The 9,461-nt window shown below is 39.8% G+C and overlaps 1 protein-coding gene across 3 annotated transcripts in view; it reads left to right on the top strand.

The window, feature by feature from the left end:
- Positions 1–261: 261 nt before the first annotated feature.
- PLCH2 (phospholipase C eta 2) overlaps positions 262–9,461 on the top strand; it is an 84,116-nt gene continuing 74,916 nt past the window's right edge. The window contains exons 1-2 of one of the 3 annotated variants that reach the window (XM_035344424.1): positions 262–406; positions 1,802–1,930. The gene's annotated coding sequence lies outside the window, so the exon portion shown is untranslated. Of the gene's footprint in view, positions 407–1,801; positions 1,931–2,092; positions 2,752–9,461 lie in introns of those variants that run through there. The other 2 variants (XM_035344423.1, XM_035344428.1) reach the window with 2 other exon arrangements.

Here is a 9,461-nt window from a genome sequence, read left to right as displayed (position 1 = left end):
TTACTCGCTCTTGAATCGGTTGCACATGAGGGAATCTGAGCTTAAGAATTCTCAGGGGAGTTGGGAACAAACGGCGGCATCCTGGTAGTGCTGTTAACTTAGCCTCGGGTGACACCTGAGAGGTTGGTTCAAGTGCTCGATAAAATTTCTCTGTGCTCTGTATGAGATGTGTTTTAGAAGTCTACGAGGTAAATGTTTGTTGCTATTTTACTGAACTTGGTAAATGCACTTTTCCTGTTTTGTTTGTTTGTTTGTTTTTAGGTCAAGAAACCAAAGAAAGCTTGAGATGCATGGTGATGTTATGTTATTTTATTTATTGCAAAGCTGCTGAAGGCTGGCTAACAAGCACTTAATTATTAGACTGGAAACCATTTGTACAGCTGAAGATAAAGCTAGGATTCTGAAGGTCAGATTTTCTTCCTTTAAAAATGTTATGGGTGTGGGGGGTTATGGCAAGTAGTATTCTTTCTTTTTAATATAGTTATTTTTAATATAGCTTTAAATAAACAGCATAGTCAAAGATTATCCAAAAGCTGTAAGGAAAATGATGTAATAAACCCTTATGGGATGATGCAAGGTTGTGTGACAGATTAGAGGCTCTGTTCCTACTTTGTGAGAAATAGCAATTTTTGTTACAGACAGCACAAACCAAACTTAATAACACTTAAAAATTCAAATTGTGAACCATTTTAAATGATTTATGGTCATTTCATTACTTTTGTGTCTATTCAGTCTGTTCTTTGCAGTAAAGTTTTATGGAGCCAATTTGTTAATTATTTACTGATTTTTCAATTCCCACATTAACTATTTCTTATCATCACCTGGGGTTTCAGGCTGCCAAAACTCTGTTCCTGTAAATGTTAAAATGTGTTTAACTTCTCTGTGCGTCACTGTACTCGACAAATTGAATGGATTTTATTATATTCCAGAAGTTAGGTTGATTTGTGCTGTGACAAGCTCCTGAGTGCTCTCAGGAAAAAGGAAACAGTTCACATTCATGTTACAGCCACTCAAATATGCTTTGGGGCACTTAATTGTTATTGTAACGTCATGAAGAAATGTACCGTTGTGTTTGTATGCTTTGCAAAGCGTGCAACATTTTCCAGAGTTACCGACAAGGTACCATTGACTTCTAGAATGTATATACAACATGAGGCCATGAAATGCTGTGTAAAAAGCATTTCAGATACTGTTTCTTTCCTTTATTATGTTGTTGTCTATAGTAAGTTTAGATCTGAATGTAGGCCTCTATTTTACACTGAGATTTTTTCCTCCCTGTTTACGTGACAGAATTTGCTAAGCATAGAATTTGGCTTAGTGCATTTTGCACCAGTTCTAGGCAGTGGTAGTTTGTACAGTGGGGAGCACACAATCTGCCAAGTGTGTGTGGACACAACCCCAGACAACATCTCCCCAAAAAATTACTCTTGGGACTAAAAATACAAAACCAAAAGAAGGTAGTTCGTATGACCTGGGATTATTCCTTGTTGTTCTGGGCCAAACCTGCTTCTCTCATAAAATCCATCCTCTGGCAAAACCAAAATCATGAGTTAGAAGATTCAGAGTGAGAGAAGTGGCTGATCTGAATGCAGACTGCACAGGTGGTGTGCTTGTTGTATGGAAAAGAAATGTGCAATGTCTTACCTGGAATGAGAAAGCAGCATTTTTTTTCTTAGCCCAGTACTAACCAGCTAAGTGCATTACGCCGAAAAAACAAGCTAGCCATGCCTTAAGGACTGTAGGGCCTTTCAGACACTGCCTGCTGACCCTCTGACAGTCTCTCGAATGTGCTCTGTCATAGGAATGGTTGCAGAGACTACCAGCCCCTGGGATCTTTTTACTGATGTGATGGTTCAGCTGATACTGAAGAAAATGGTGCAAGCACCCTGGTGTTGCCACGGCCAGCTGTTCCCTCCGTCATGGTTACACAGTGAGTATCCCCGTTCTCAGTGACAGCTGTCTGGACACGGTCCTGAGCAACCCGCTGTGGGGAGCTTGGACCAGATGACCTCCAGAGGTCCCTGCCAACCTCAGCTGTGCTGTAATTCCTGAGAAAAATCTGTTTCTTCTATTTTGTATTCTGATTGATGTCTGTGATTGTAGGAAGCTGCCATATCTCTTACAATTTATCTGCTGGGTTTGAGTTAAGCTTTTGCAAGATAGAAATTGCTGTGCAGATTTCATTTTTGTTGCATGCTTCTCTGCTGTTCCTTATAACAGACCTGATAAGGGAGTGACTTTCGTTACTGACATTAACACAAGGAAGTCCAAAATGTAAAACAAACTTGGTGCACGGTAATGATTAACTTGCCCTCCCACATGTTGCTTGTCTGTGCATTATTAAATATGGTTTTGCCTCTACAGACCTGTTAGTATAGAAGAGGTTTGGAGTGCAACTTTCAAGCAGCAATAAGCAGATGTTTCAGCTTCCAACCTGAAGAACAGGTTCTGCAGATATAAAAGCAGCTAAGTGTCTGTTCAAGATTGTTACCACCCTCTGCCTTCTTTTGCCTCCTCCCACTTTGAACTTGTTACCCTGGAGCTGAACTGTTTGAATAAGGACTGTAAGAGCTGCTTTGTGATCAGTTAGCTGAGAGCCCTCAGCATGTAGAATGCAGGGGAGGAGCCTTCACCCTCAGATTTTGCTGTTCCCTCCTCTCTACTTTTTTTTTGTCATGCTTATGAAGGTTTGGATGTACTGTGAAGAAGCTGGGACAGACTGACTGCACTGTCCAGAAGGAAGAGGCAAAGGTTTGTTTTTTTTTTGTGTGTTTTTTTTTTTTTTTTTTTTTTTTTTGGTTTGTTTCATTTTAATTTGCTACTTTATGTATCAGGAATAGTTCTGGTGTACTTTCAATGCTTCTGCTCACTCTTAGAAGTTAGCTGCAAATTTTATAATACACTACCACAGGAACATATGTAGCTTTATGATTGCAACAGAGTTTGCTGCTTCTTTTGCTTTCCTCTATTTTAAGGGAGAGAGAGAATAGAAAGAACACGATGTCTAGTACTTTTTGATTTTGGTCATGTGCTCTCCTGTTCACAAAAATGTGTAGGACCTTAGAATGCTGTTAGCCCTAAATGTTTGGATTTTTTACAGCTTGTAGGGATGAAGGGTATTGCATTTGTAATTGATAGTTTAGCCTTTTCTAACTGGCAACTGCTCTCTTCAACACAAGAGACTAGGGCATTCATTCTGAAATGATAACCCGAGCTTTTACCGGTATACTGAGCCAAAAGTAAAACTGACTTGGATAAGAGAAGTTTATTGTCAAATAAACTTTAGATATTTAAATAAAATACTGGTTAAAAGTAAGTAATATATCCTGTCTGATTCCATGACTGAGCAGTTGATAATTCTTGACTTGGAAGGGACACATGACCTTTCGAAAGGGTAGGCATGGTGTGGATTATTTTTGTAACGGATTTGGGCTGTGGACAACGAATTTTCAGTTCTTTTCTGGCATAAAAATGTGGGTTAGGATTGCAGAGATATGGGCAATAATAAGGATGGCCAAACTGCTAGTGAAGTGCATGCTGTAAATGCCTCAGGCTCCAGAGTTTAGATGTAGATCTTCAGCATACCTGAAATCCTCAGGGCAAGAAGTTCTAGAAACCTGTTTTGTTTCATGGTAGAGGTAGGTTCCATTGCTAAATAAGAAAACAGAAGGAGAGTAAGATTTACAGCTTGCTTTGGTAAGCTCAGGCTAAGAAATAAATGCTGTCTTCAGAATGCAGCTCAAAATGAAGTTGTCTGTTGTTTAAAATAAAGTGGTTGAAGTTTTGTCTATTAAGAGATTTTCTGTTCTTACTGAGGGGGAAAAATGTTAGCTGGGGAGATTTTTTTTGCCTATTAAGATTAGGTACGAAGGAACTGTTCATTCCAATTGAAGGACGGAAGGGTTGAGAGGGAAGGTCAGCGGCTCCTGATGACATACACTGGTTATCTAATTGCAGGCAAGATTATATTTATTCCAGTCATGGCATCCTCACCAAAACTGCATTGTAATAACCTCACTACCAGCGTGTGAAGAGCAGATGAAGAAATGCCTCCTCATCTGTGAGCTCCTCAGGAGGTGGACTACTGGTGTTAGATGGTCTGCTTCTGGGAGCTGAGGGCTGTCAGTGTAGACTGGAGACCGTGAGCAGATGCAGGTAGATTTGACAAGACAGAGCAGTTAACAGTGGGCTTTTGTATTTCATTTCGTAAGCAAAACTCCTGGAGAGTCTCACCTGATGGAACCACAAGTCTTTAGGACTGCAGGCTATGAGGCTTGTTTATTAACTCATGCCTTGTCACTGGTAAATGCAACTTACTAATGGAAAGTCTTGCTTGTAAATTTGTGTAAAACTTGTTAAATTCATGTCCTAGAGACCACTGCACAGTTTTCAGTTATTCCTTGCTTTTGTTTTATTTATGTACTGGCTTTGTAAATGTAATTAAAAACTCTCTAGTGTATGGCCAGATTCTTTACATGATCTGAAAAGGCTTTTGTTTTCTTATGGGGCATTCACCATTTCTGTAGGTGAGGCTGAAATAAAAACTACTCCATCCTTACCCTGAATTGTTTAAGAGAGCATCTAAGGGAATGTTGCTGCAGGAAGCCCTTCCTCCTGTGAGAGCTCATTGATAACATTAACAAAGTGTGAAAAGCTGCAGGAGACTGAAATTCTTCTTTTAAAGAGTCTTTACTCTTGGTTAGGGATGAAGGATACAGAGAGTATGCTTCTTTGTAAGTTCTGTGCTCAGTTTCAGAACCAAAAAGGTACTCTTCTTGCAGCTGGGTATAATCACACTGTTTGCTGCAGTATTTACTCTGTTTTTAAAGTAAGACGTGCAGAATGCATTCCTAAATATAATGCAAAGGGGCCAACTTCTTTGTGAGCATCACTGGAATTGGTTCCTGTTAGTCCTGTTAATTAATCTAGAGCTGAGAAAATGACTGTCTAAGTACATTTGAGTGGGTAATAGGATGAGGCTGAAGAGATTTTCAGTAAGAGTCTCTCAGTAAGGATCATCTGAATTTACTGCAACTCATTTGTCATGCTCCAAGACGCGTGGCAGATTAACATGGAGACAGATAGCTGAATGGAAAAACTCCTTAGGGATCCGCTTGTGTAGGGTTTGATTTCTTCTAAGCAGGCTTTATGGGTAGCTGAATTTGTTTTGTATTTTTCCTGAAAAATTATTTGGTGTTTGAACTCTGTTCTAACCTCATCAGCCTGTAGATACCCTCTCAGGTGAGAGAGGGGCAGTAACGTGCAGCAGGGCACGTGGTGTATTAGTGGACAGCACAGGGCAGATTTTCTGCTTGGTTGTAGTTACAAGCTCAGAACAACTGAGTTCTAAGAGGCAGACAAGGGAACAAGCTTTGGGTTGTCACCTGTTTTAATGTATTTTCATGTGTTTTAAAATTCTGATCAGAGTTGAACAGCACTTCTCTGAATTACAACATCTGATTTAAATTACTTTCTTCATTGGGCAAAGGAGTTGTGTTCCAGGGTCCAATTCTCTATTGTCTTGCAGTATGTGACAGTGCAGCTGGAATGTAGAGGAAAAAAATTAATACATGGTATGGTGGTTTGTAGTGGTGGATATAATAATGCTGGTTCTCCAAGTTCTACTACTTGATAGTGAACAAAACTGTTTGTGAATTAGTTTCACATGGAAAATTATTAGATCAAAGTATTATAGGAAGAGAAACTGGTGGAATGGAATACAAAAATTTGAATTTGTTTTTTTTTTTTTAGACTCTGTCTGCCTTCATTTCCTTTATCAGCTTTGTTCTGTAAGCTGTCCAAGACCGTGGTTGTGGGTTTTTCCTTTTTTTTCTTTGTAGTTTCAAAGTTTTGCATTTTTATCCTCAGCTTCATGTGTGTGACTGGGAGAGATGTATGCAACTATATGGGGGGGGACTATTTATAAAGAACGAAGAAATATGTATGTAGGTGTGTGAAGCTAGAAGTATTTCAGCAACAAATGAAACTTTCTTGAATAGAAAGGGCCCGCATTGCTGTAGCTGGAAGGCAGTGGCAATTTTACATAGAAAATTATGGCAGTAATTAACATATGAATACACAAATTACCTTAAAGGAAAGAAACTTTCTGGGATATGCAAAATTGAATCAAAGATGGATTTTTTTTTTTTTTTTTTACAGCTGATGGATATGACTAGATGATTTCCATCCAAAGCATTATTTCTGCTTCTCTGATTGAAATAAAAATGTCTGTTTTTCTTGTAATGATTCAAAGAGGTTTCTTGGAATAGAATTCATCTACTTTTTCCAAGCATTCTTATTTTTATCAAGTCATCTAACAATACAAAAATAGCCTAAATTCGAATTTCATCCATTGCTCCTGTTTTTAAAGGAAATGATTGAAGTCTGGAAGCTTGTTATAGTGCATTATAGGTGGGAACAGTTCTTTCTATGGTCAAGGTAGACCTAATAAATAGCTATGTGGGGAAGTGGAGAACCCTTTTCATAAAGTGTAGGATCATCTGATGGAAAGTCCACGTTACTGCTTAGAACCCAGACCTTAAATCTGTAGGGAATTTCCAACCCTTTTATGCATAGTCTGTGTAATCTGTCTGTTTGGTTGGGGTGGAGCACTTGCCTTCAGCACATGGAAGTCTAATACCGTGAAGGCACTGGATAGGCACACGGAAAACGGCAGGCTGTGACAAATCTTTACGCGTGCTTAGACAAAGTTCTGACTTCCTTTTCTGTTGGGTTTCTGTATGCCGCTATCGGGCAGCCTGCACATGTGTTTTCAGGCGTTACTTTGAGTGCAGACATCCAAACAAGCAGGGCTAATGCTTCACAATGGTTTTTAGATTCTTGGTTTCTGTTGAGCTGCAGGAGGCGTAATGCCTCACAGAAGAGCAGTGGTAGCTGAAGTCCATGCTTGATTCTTTTATTTATTTATTTATTTATTTTTCCAGATAGAAATTGAGCCAAAATGTTGAAGTTTTCACTTGAGAGATTGATTTTTGAGCTGGCCCTGCATTCTTTTGTTTGTCACAGTCTCACTTGTTTCCATTTAATAAAAAAACAGCTCCTGGAGAATCTTCTGACATCTTCATAGCTGTCCTGGATCTGGACTGCCTCAGAAATTAAGAGGGAAATCAGGTGGGAAGGTGAAGAAGCTTTACAGATTAATGAGCCTGGGAGAGGCTGAAAGGGCTGCAGAAACCGTGCAGTTCCCATCTCTTCCAGGAGGTGTTTGCCAAGGGCCCTTGCACAGAAATTTGCAATACTATTTTTTTGTGTTGAATCTGAAGTTAAGAGGATGTGCTTTCCTTGCAGGACTAGTTACTATAAAATCACTTAAAAGAAGCTCCTGCCCCCCTCCTCTCCTTCAGCCCCCAGCCCATACCACACACACTCCACAAGCTTGTTATTCCAGAAATTCCTAGTGTCCTCCTGCAGTAGTGTAGGAATAGTGTATGCAGATGCTAGAACATATTTTCTAGATGTTTTCTCTGCCTTTAACTGAAGGCATTTAACGTCTTTAAAAAAATAACAAGGAATGGAGTCTGACCAACCAGTGGAAGGCTATGGTGGAGCATGTAACTGAGGTGCCTCAAAGATGAAGCCCTAGAGCCTGCAGAGGTGGAGAGTGAAAAACACAGGACTCTGAACTCTGGAAATGTGTTAAATGCTAGTATTGTTTAGTGGGGTTGATGCAAGAACTGAATGAAATATATCCTTCTACTTGATTTGGTGCGTCAGGGATGTGACTACACTGGACTCTATAAAGGTAGCTGGCTAAGAGTGGAGCTGTGCCAGATACTGAACAGAAAGCATAAACTAGGTTGTCAGGTGGCTGAAATGGCCAGAAAGGCTTTGCGGTGAGTCTTTGGTAGAGATGGGGTTTGCCAGTTGTTGTAATGCCCACTTGGAAATCACTTAGTGGATTGGGTGCTGTTGCCTTTGGATGAGATTGTGGTCTGTGACTGGTTTGGGGTCATCCTTAGTTAAATCACTCAATAGTTTTGTGTCTCCTACAGCATGTAGGATCCTATCCCCTTCCTTTCTTCCTATTCTATGAATTTAGAGAGATACTGAATGAGACAAGAGGTGACTGATGTATGTTATTTATTGACTAACATGGTACTAAAGTCCATGAAAAGGTTGTGAGCAAACCAGAGCTGCCCTTTGACATGTATCTGATTAGGACCTAAAGGCATACTACGTTGTGGCAAGTTCATTAGTCAGTGTTTGTGTGTGTCACTGCCCTGTAGTTCTCAAAGTGAAGATGGATCCAGTGGCTCCTAGACCCCTTCCTGCTAATGGGGAGTGAAATTCTTTAATTAAAGAAAGAAATTTGGATGTTTGGGGAGGGGGGGAGGCCTCGCCTTTGAGCTGCCAAGCGTGAGCATGTTTTTCTTGTTTGCAGCATATAAATCTAGCAGTCGCTTTCACTTTCACCAGCTCAATTTCTGTCTTATACTAGGGTGGTGCAAAGAAAGACCTGCTTGAAAAGAGCCCATGCTTTTGATTCTGCTTGGGTTCCTTACTTTGATGAATGAAAATTTTGTCTACTGTGCAAATCCGATGGAACCTTTTGCCCAGCCTTACATCCAAGACGAAGACTTACTGAACTTCCATAAATGTCTGAAAGATTATAGACAATGGCATTAGGAGAATGCACACAGAACAATATTTTATCAGTATTTTATAAGTACATTTAATATATGTACTGAAAGATGGATGGAATCACCTTTGCTTTTAGTCAGGTTAATATCCTCATTTCACTAGCAGTAGTTAGCATAAATTGTTACTTTTTCCTTCTCCAGTTAACCAAATGTATTCATTTTATTATTTTCTGTCCTCCTCTCTCACTGCCCTTTCTGCTGCTTAGGTTTTGTATCCAGTCCTACTCAGCACTCTCAGGAGAAAGCTGAACAGCCACACAGACTTGCAGAAGGAAAACATGTATCACTACCTCCTTGCTACCTCCTCCAGCACAAGTTACTCCGTAATATCTACAAGATTGATTGCTACGGCAATAAACTTGTGTACAGAACTGAAGCAGTTTGATTAAAGGTCACATGCGCCTTCTTTAAAGAAACTCCTTTCTCTTTAGATGAGGTTTTACAGTATTTTTTTTGGAGGGCTTCTGGAAAGTAGCCAAGACTGCTAACATAATTAGGAGGATTAAGATTATCAGTATTATAAATCTCTTGAATACAAATGGCATCAGAGCCCATAATCTGTTTCTCTTCTTTTAATGTGACTCACAAATTCCCAAGTGCAGCAAAAGCTTAGTCGTCCCAGCAGGAGTCACTTCCTGCCCATCTCCTAACAATGAGATCTTCTTCTCCCCAGTCCTTCTCCGAGGCTTTTTTGTCCTTTGTGGTATACAGTGTGAAACTTGTTGCTTCAAAGTACTTGTGAGCCAAGCTATTGGATGAGGTTGTGGTCCTTGTTAATTAGTTCTTTGGTCTATAATAAAA

Source organism: Oxyura jamaicensis, chromosome 21 (assembly GCF_011077185.1).
Source record: "Oxyura jamaicensis isolate SHBP4307 breed ruddy duck chromosome 21, BPBGC_Ojam_1.0, whole genome shotgun sequence".
Taxonomy (NCBI): Eukaryota; Metazoa; Chordata; class Aves; order Anseriformes; family Anatidae; genus Oxyura; species Oxyura jamaicensis.
This window is presented reverse-complemented; position numbering and strand designations above follow the sequence as displayed.